General features: G+C 40.0%; 1 protein-coding gene across 1 annotated transcript in view; it reads right to left on the reverse strand.

Annotated features, from left to right (window-relative positions):
* Positions 1-9117, reverse strand: part of LOC107571579 (uncharacterized) — a 56098-nt gene that overhangs the window by 31265 nt on the left and 15716 nt on the right. The gene's annotated exons all lie outside the window — the stretch shown is intronic.

The following is a 9117-nucleotide window of genomic DNA, read 5'->3' on the forward strand; positions in this document are numbered from 1 at the left end:
CAAGTTGTTGGTATTGCAGACTGTGATGTTAGCCCTACTGTGATATTGTCCAGTCTACCACCGTGGATTTTTCCTATGCCAACAGTCGATTTTCAAATACAAATAAAAATGAAGAATGAGAAAGAAATCCCTAAGAACATTATTGCACAGCAGTATTTAGATCAGACTTATCCATCGTGGTTGCATATATATACTGATGGTTCTAAAGACACTATCTCTGGCAGAACAGCTGCTGCAGTATTTATTCCAAAATTTCAAACTAGTAGAAAAGAATAACTGATCATGTATCCGTGTATACAGCAGAACTAATTGCTATGGTGGTAGCACTTCAGTGGGTAGAGGATGTAAAACCAAGATTAGTAGTAATATGTTCTGACTCTTATGCAGCAATATTGAGCCTGGCAAGTGGAGTAAAATCATCAAGGCAAGACATTAAATATGAGATTATTGCAAGTTTGTTAAGAATAAGTAATGTAAGCTTAATAAACTTTTTGTGGGTTCCTGCTCATGTGGGAGTGGAGGCTAATGAATTGGTTGATAAGCTTGCTAAGCAAGCTCTTAAACACTCAGAAATAGATATTCAAGTGACTCTTAGCAAGAATGAGGTTAAAGGGAAAATTAAATAATTAATAAACAAAAAATGACAAGAAGTATGGAACTGTGATTGCAAGGGCAGACAAATGTATAATATTCAGCAGCATAGGAAATGGAAGAAGTGTTTTTAGGAATAGGAAAGAAGATATAATTATTTCCTGCATCCGAATAGGGCATACTAGATTAAATCACTCTCTGTTTAATATAGGAATACATGAAACAGGTCAATATATTTTTTTGTAATCAGGCAGAAACAATAGAGCATGTTTTAATAAAATGTAAAAAAAATATGAAAAAGAAAAGTTAAAACTCATTAAAGAAGTAAGAAACATGGGTGTTGAATCATTTAATTTGTCAAGCCTTTTGAAAAAGCATGCACAACAAGGTAAAATATATGATGCTATTGTTAAATACATTAAAGAAATAGGATTAATCAGGAGAATTTAGGAATTTTTTGTTTTTATATATATATATATGTATATATAATAAATATGTATACAGTATATTAGTTGCTTATTAGTGCTTCACACTCCAGTCCAGTTGGTGGCAGTAAATGCACCAGAAGTTGGTTTGCCCTCCGCCATAAAACGTTATTAGAAGAAGAAGAAGAAGAAGAAGAAGAAGAAGAAGAAGAAGAAGAAAAAGAGAGAGATGGTAAACGCGGACTCCAAGAGGGAGTTGAGCAAGCCACACAATGGATGCGAGTCTCACCCGAGGAGTTGATCGGCAGGAGCGAGACACACGCTGTATTTGTTCGGGGTGAGTGTGGAAATGTAGATCCACCGGCTGCAGAGAGTGTGACGAACTGCTGAAGGAACTCACAAGATCGCCATTCCATTGGGAAACGCTGCCTCCCACGGAACTTTTCCTTGCCAGTCATGGTCAGCGGTATTTTACACGCACGCACGCACACACAAACACACCAAGGCACCTAATCGCACGCACTTCGTCAACCACACATTCGCGATTCGCTCTAAGTGAATGACCTATGTGAACGACTCGTACTACTGACCTTCATTTAATTTCCCTTTCAGTTTAAATATAACTTTTGTTGGTTGAGAGTATAGAATTAACTAATCCTGTTTTTTCCCCCCTTCTTTTATGGACTGTTGATGAGTAAGAAGAAGAAGAAGAAGAAAAAGAGAGAGATGGTAAACGCGGACTCCAAGAGGGAGTTGAGCAAGCCACACAATGGATGCGAGTCTCACCCGAGGAGTTGATCGGCAGGAGCGAGACACACGCTGTATTTGTTCGGGGTGAGTGTGGAAATGTAGATCCACCGGCTGCAGAGAGTGTGACGAACTGCTGAAGGAACTCACAAGATCGCCATTCCATTGGGAAACGCTGCCTCCCACGGAACTTTTCCTTGCCAGTCATGGTCAGCGGTATTTTACACGCACGCACGCACTCACACACAAACACACAAACGCACCTAATCGCACGCACTTCGTCAACCACATATTCGCGATTCGCTCTAAGTGAACGACTCGTATTACTGACCATTTAATTTCCCTTTCAGTTTAAATATAACTTTTTTTGGTTGAGAGTATAGAATGAACTAATCCTTTTTTCCCCCTTCTTTTATGGACCGCTGATGAGTGTTTTATTTTGGAGAGAATGCCTCGGATCCGCTGATCTTGTTTACTTTATTCATGTGTGGGGAAAATGCCGCCAAAGGGGCTACTCAATTTATTCAATTATGCTTGTATTGAAAACCTTGTTGTTGTTTTTTTTACCTTGTGTTTATATGGGTCTTTGATTTGCTTCCAAAATTGTGTATGAAGAGGAAAAAAAAGAATGAATTATTTCAAACTGCAAACTGTTGTTTGTCTTCCAGCTAAATGCAGTAACAGAGAATGATGCTTATATGCAAATATAACTGAGATACTTGAATCACTCTCAGGTACAGCAATCTTCACTACCATCGACCTCAACAGTGGTTACTGGCAGGTAGCCATGGACTCCCAGAGTAAGCCTAAGACTGCATTCATCACACCTTCTGGACTCTACCACTTTAATGTAATGCCTTTCGGTCTGAAAAATGCCCCAGCCACCTTCCAGAGGCTAATGGAGACTGTACTGGGAAAGTTGAGAGGAGAAATATGTCTTGTCCACATTGATGATATTATCATCTATTCACCATCAGTGGCACAGCACTCCAACGACCTACAATCTGTCTTTCATAAGCTACAGGAGGCTGGACTGACCATCAACCTGAAAAAGTGCAAGCCTGGGTCATGTTGTAAGCATAAATGGCATTTCTGCAGACTTTGGAATATAAATCTTACCCTGTGCCACGAAACATCAAAGAGGTCCAGCGCTTCCTGGAATTAGCCGGTTGGTACCACTGGTTTGTTCAAAATTTTTCTCAAATTGCTGAACCCATGAATGCACTAAAGAAAAAAGGACATTTGTTTCACTGGACACCATACTGCCAAGAAGCCTTTGAACAATTAAAAGACTCACCTTACTTCACCTCCCATCCTGGGCCATTCAAACCTCCAGTTACCCTTCATGGTGCACACCAATGCCAGCGACACAGGTCTTGGAGCTGTGCTAATACAAAGGAAAGACCCAGGGATGGAAGTAGTTATTGCTTATGCAAGTAGAGCACTGAATAAGGCTGAAAGCAATTACACCACGACAGAGAAAGAGTGTCTTGCAGTCATATGGGCACTTGAAAAGTGGCAGCATTACTTGGAGTACCGAATGTTCACCGTAGTCACAGACCACATGGCTCTCCAATGGGTTATCCACCAGTCGCCTCATCAGATGGGCCTTAAGACTGCAAAAGTAAAACGCCACGTCAAGTGTTGTGAAAAATGCCAAAAGCTCAAATATAAAAATCAGAAACCAGCTGGCAAACTACAACCAATTACGGTATCGTAACCCAACAAGATGGTAGGAGTGGACATAATGGGCCCTTTGCCAAGTAGCACTCGACAACATGAATACCTTCTAGTTTTTGTGAATTACTTCTCTCCATGGGTTGAGCTCTTTCCAATGCGCACTGCAATTGCGAAAACCATAGCAACTATTCTCCGAACGGAAATCTTCACCCGATATGGAGTACCGGACTTCATCCTGTCGGACCGTGGGACTCAGTTTGTTTCTTCCATATTCAAAGAACTGTGTGAGAAATGGAGTGTTACCCCAAAATTAACAACCACATATCACCCACAAACAAATATGACGGAAAGAGTTAACCGCACCTTAAAAGGCATGATCGCCTCATATGTGGAGGAAAACCATAAAAAATGGGATCAGTATTTACCTGAGCTTCGTTTTGCACTAAACTCAGCCGTTCAAGAAAGCATTGGCATGTCCCCTGCAGAGCTCCAGCTAGGAAGGAAACTACAAGGCCCCATGGACAAGTTACTTCAAGGTAAAAATCTCTCACCATCATGTCCAGCTTATTCAATTCAATTCAATTGTAGTTTATTTGTACAGCACTTTTCACGATACAAATCATTGCAAAGCAACTTTACAGCAAATTAAGTTTCTACCATATTTAGTGGTAGCTTATCAGTGGTGACTGTCAGTCAATGTACATATGGCAGAAATGTACGGAAAAATCCATTAAAGATGTAATCAAACAGACACTGAACACTATTAACAGCAATTATTATATGATGCAATCAAACTTATAGCAAAATGTGGTAGTTCTGTATGTTGTTTCAGGGTTGGCATCATCTGAGGTCCTCTGAGGTGTTGGCATTATCTCTTCTCAGGTGTTCTGGATCCAGACTGAAGCTTGTGTAAATCCTAGTTACCACGGGATGTCAATCTCAGCAGAAACAGAGAAACAAATAGAGACATAATTAGCGTAGCTGCTGTTCCAACCAAGCAAAATTTATTTGTTTAACCCAAACTAAAGAATAATAATGTGCATTTGATCAGATATAACTGCAGTACAAGATTATGATATGCATTATTTGAATGCTTGGCCAAAGAGATGGGTCTTTAATCTAGATTTAAACAGAGAGAGTGTGTCTGAACCCCGAACATTATCAGGAAGGCTATTCCAGAGTTTGGGAGCCAAATGCAAAAAAGCTCTACCTCCTTTAGTGGACTTTGCTATCCTAGGTACTACCAAAAGTCCAGAGTTTTGCGACCTTAGGGAGCGTGATGGATTGTAGCATGGTAGAAGTCTAGTTAGGTACGCAGGAGCTAACCCATTAAGGGCCTTATAGGCAAGTAATAATATTTTGTAACTGATACGGAACTTAATAGGTAGCCTATGATGTGGTTAATCAACTTGCCCGGTTAAAGTCACAAGCTGAAGAAAGATGTAAAATAGCTCAAAAACGACAACTAAGAAGCTACAACAAAAACCGACGAGAGATGTTCTTCAAAGAAAAGGACAGGGTCTGGCTAAAGAATTTCCCTCAGTCCAGTGCACAACAACATTTCAGTGCAAAACTAGCCCCTAAGTGGAAAGGTCCTTACCGTGTACTGAAGAAATTAGGTCCGCTGAATTATCAGATCGTGCTGGAAACAACAGGGGAGGATGTTCGAACAGCGCACGTTTGTAATTTAAAACCATGCTATCCAACGACTGAGGAGCTAGAGACATTGAAAAAGAGAAAACTCATTGAGATTTTTGAGCAGACCTCTGATGAAGATGAGGAATTTGGGGGTTTCTAAGAGAAACTCATACACATTACCTTTGCTGCCAACCATGGGGTATCAGGCCTGATACTGGTCTCCTGTACTCGTTCTCGTACTCGTTAAAATGCCTCAATACCAAACGCCGATACCACACAGCATGTGATAAGCTAGGGTGACCATATGTGCCATTTTCCCAGGACGCGTCCTGGCCAGGATTTCTATATTGCCTAAAATATCTAGGTTTTGGCTTTGTTTTCCTGTTTTCATGCTTGCTGAAGGTAATGATCGAAAAGTAGTTTGACCAATAACATGCAAGCATTGTACATAATGGACCAATTGTGGCGTGTGAGAAGGTGGGATCTACGGTCAAAGCGATGCAATTACGCGTACATATTAGGTGTGTTCGACTTAAAAGCAGTGTGGCTCAGACCGATCAGTGTTTGACATCAAAGTACCTCGAGAGCATTTCGAAAGCATAAACGTCTGTATGGTACTTTGATGTCATACACCGATCGGTCTGCACACGCAAACAAAGCCAAAACCTAGATATTTTAGGCAATATAGAAATCCTGGCCAGGACGCGTCCTGGGAAAATGGCATGTATGGTCACATTATGATAAGCGCCATATTCAAACAAAGAAACACAGACAACAGAACAACAGACAGCAGAAAGGAGTTAAGGCTGTCTACTACGAAGTATATGTATGCAATTAATATAATGTTAAACATTCAGTATTAACGCCTGTATAGCTGGTGTGCCTGAGCTGATAAACTAAGCACGCTGAGTGGATTGAGCGCACGATGCGCGATTTTGTCGAGTGAATATATCTTTCTCACAGACATCACTGGAAAGTTTGTAGTTCGGTCGGATATGTCAAAAACAAATAAGTAAAACAAGGCACAAGTTACTTAACAGTAGGGAGAGAGAGAGAGAGCGCGCGCAATTCTGTTGTGTGATCTTTGATGTTCACTCACTTACCACACGCATCATTTGGATTAAAATACATACACGACTTTCTGGCGAAAGTGAATCTAGCAGCCTGTGTGAAATGCGCTAGGCTGCACTACTGTCCTCTCATTCTGCACCAGTACAAATACCTGCATGTGTTGCGTGTGTTTTGCTTCATGAGTGTTTCTGCATTTACAAATGCAATAAAAATATCAGTATCGGTACTCGGTATCGGCAAGTACTCAAAATAAAAGTATCGGTATCGGGCGAGTACTGGAAAAAGTGGTATCGGTGCATCCCTAGTTGTTTGTCCCAGCGGGGGGGGGAGTGTGGCGGTGTAAGGAAGATCCACCCCTTCCGTGCCCATATCGGGATGGTGAACAATCAGGCGGAATTTATAAAAAGGAAGTAAGGATAGGAAAAAGAGAGAGATGGTAAACGCGGACTTCAAGAGGGAGTTGAGCAAGCCACACAATGGATGCGAGTCTCACCTGAGGAGTTGATCGGCAGGAGCGAGACGCACGCTGTATTTGGTCGGGGTGAGTGTGGAAATGTAGATCCACTGGCTGCAGAGAGTGTGACGAACTGCTGAAGGAACTCACAAGATTGCCATTCCATTGGGAAACGCTGCCTCCCACGGAACTTTTCCTTGCCAGTCGTCCTCTCATTCTGCACCAGTACAAATACCTGCATGTGTTGCGTGTGTTTTGCTTCATGAGTGTTTCTGCATTATATGAGTGGTTGTGTGTGAAGAGGAAAAAAAAGAATGAATTCGTTCAAACTGCTGTTTGTCTTCCATCATACAATGTGCAAGCAATCTATTTAGTTTTTTGTAACTGTGGTTTAAAATCTCCCTGAGCTATCACGGTATTTTGAAATGTATTTGGTGAATTTAGCATCAGAAATGTCGAGTTTAAGGTTGTTGGTTTAAGGCTTAATTTGTTCTGCCATTTTGCTCTTCAAAATAGGCACACATATTTTCAAACTGACTTATACGTAACAGCAACCAGATTTTGTTTTGTTTAAAGTTGGATTAAAAAATGAGGGCAATAACAGCACATTGTATTCGCAGCAGTACCACATTTAACATTTCAAATGTTGATGAGACGTGTCAGTGCGTTTGTAGTGATTTCCTGTACAATGTTTATTAGTAAATGAATTGCATTGAACTGCATATACAAGTCTGGATTTGTAATAATGTAATATACTGAGAAATGTCCGTCCATCAGTCCACAAATCAGTCCACATACAGTACATCAACTCAAGTCACTTGGCCAAGTGATGCAACAGAGAAACAATCAACTACAATAAATCTACCAGGAGGTTTTAAAAAATAAAAAATGGTTACATAAAATATACTGACCGCTATGATAGATGAGGCAAAACAGCAGAATCAGAAGATTGAAGCATCTGAACCTGATGAAAATACAGAACAGCTGTTATGTTTCATAGTGATGGCCGCTTTTGAAACACTGCTTCATGAAGCTTCGAAACTTTTGTGAATCAGTTGTTTCAAAACAGTGGTTCGGAGCGCGTATCAAACTGCCAAAGTCTCGTGATTTCAGTAAACGAGGCTTCGTTACATCATAACTGTTTCGAAACGTTTCGAAATTTCAATAGTTTGCCTTTGGGGGCGATCTCTGTGACTTCTTGATTCATGCGAGTTCATTGAGCTCGCCTCCCAGCGGTGAACTATTGATCTCGGATCTCGGATCAGTTTCATCAATTTGTAGACATTTTTAACGAGACATTTGTGTAATTAAAAGGATGAGTTGTAGTCTCTTACTGGCCTGTTTAAGCTCTCCATAAAACAAACAAAATAAGCCCTGCAACTTAATAATAATTATTTTAAAAACATATTACACAGACGCTTCCATATTTAATGGTATTTCATTATTTTGATTGCATTTAATATTATATTATACTTTCAAAAAAAGCATTTGCATTGGGTTTGCAAAAAGCAGTTTTTATGCATGTTTTAGCCTGAGTTTTTGTTGCATTTACACAGTTTTGACCAGCAGGCATCACCGGCGTGTGATGTTTCGAGCGCTTCGAAACAGTGGATCATTTTGCGAAGCAATTGGTTCAAGGGATTGGAAGCTTTGAAAAGGTTAGTTTCTCCCAGCACTAATGTGACGTAAAGGCACACATCACACAGACATTTATACAGTGATAAAATGTTTCCTGAGGGGAAAAATACTGGTCACAAAACAAGAATCTGAACCTTCGGTTCACTTTTATTTAAAGGTGCAGTGTGTACATTTTAGCAGCCTCTAGCAGTCAGGTTGAAAATTGCAACAAATGGCTCAGTGCCCCGCTCACCCCTCCCTTTAGAGAAGCTACGGTGGCCGACACAGGTAAAGATATCGTAGTCTGAGACAGCAGAGATTCTTTAAAAAAGTAAATTAAGGACTTATATTTACTTAATTATTCAATAAATCGACATGTTATTGCGAATATTATTGTTACTTGTTCATCATTGTCAGTGTTTTATTCGCAAGAACAACATAGTGACGAAACGCACTCTGTCCTTTAAGGGCTACTGTACAAACATGAAGGGGGTGTATGTAGATATGATTTGCTCATTCTAAATCAATAACAACATAACGGTTCATTAAACACCTCTGAAAACATAGTTATGTATATTATATTGCATTTTTGTCAATAGATCCTCCTAAATATTACACACTGCACCTTTAAAGACTCAACAAGTGGATCTTACACAATAAAATGTCCAATAAGAATCATCAAACTATTATCTGAACCTTTGGTTGATTTCAGACTCAAAATGATCTGTCAAACTCAAACGCTCAATGAACACAAACAGAAAGTTTATTCAATTCTCTAACCTACTACTAACCAATCCTCTCAGCAGAGTAATCAATGTAGACCAATTTAATAATTATAGTAATAACCCCACTAATAAAAAACATGATCTTAATCATCGTCGTCATAATCACACG

Source organism: Sinocyclocheilus grahami, unplaced genomic scaffold (assembly GCF_001515645.1).
Source record: "Sinocyclocheilus grahami isolate Dianchi unplaced genomic scaffold, SAMN03320097.WGS_v1.1 scaffold1615.1, whole genome shotgun sequence".
Classification (NCBI taxonomy): Eukaryota; Metazoa; Chordata; class Actinopteri; order Cypriniformes; family Cyprinidae; genus Sinocyclocheilus; species Sinocyclocheilus grahami.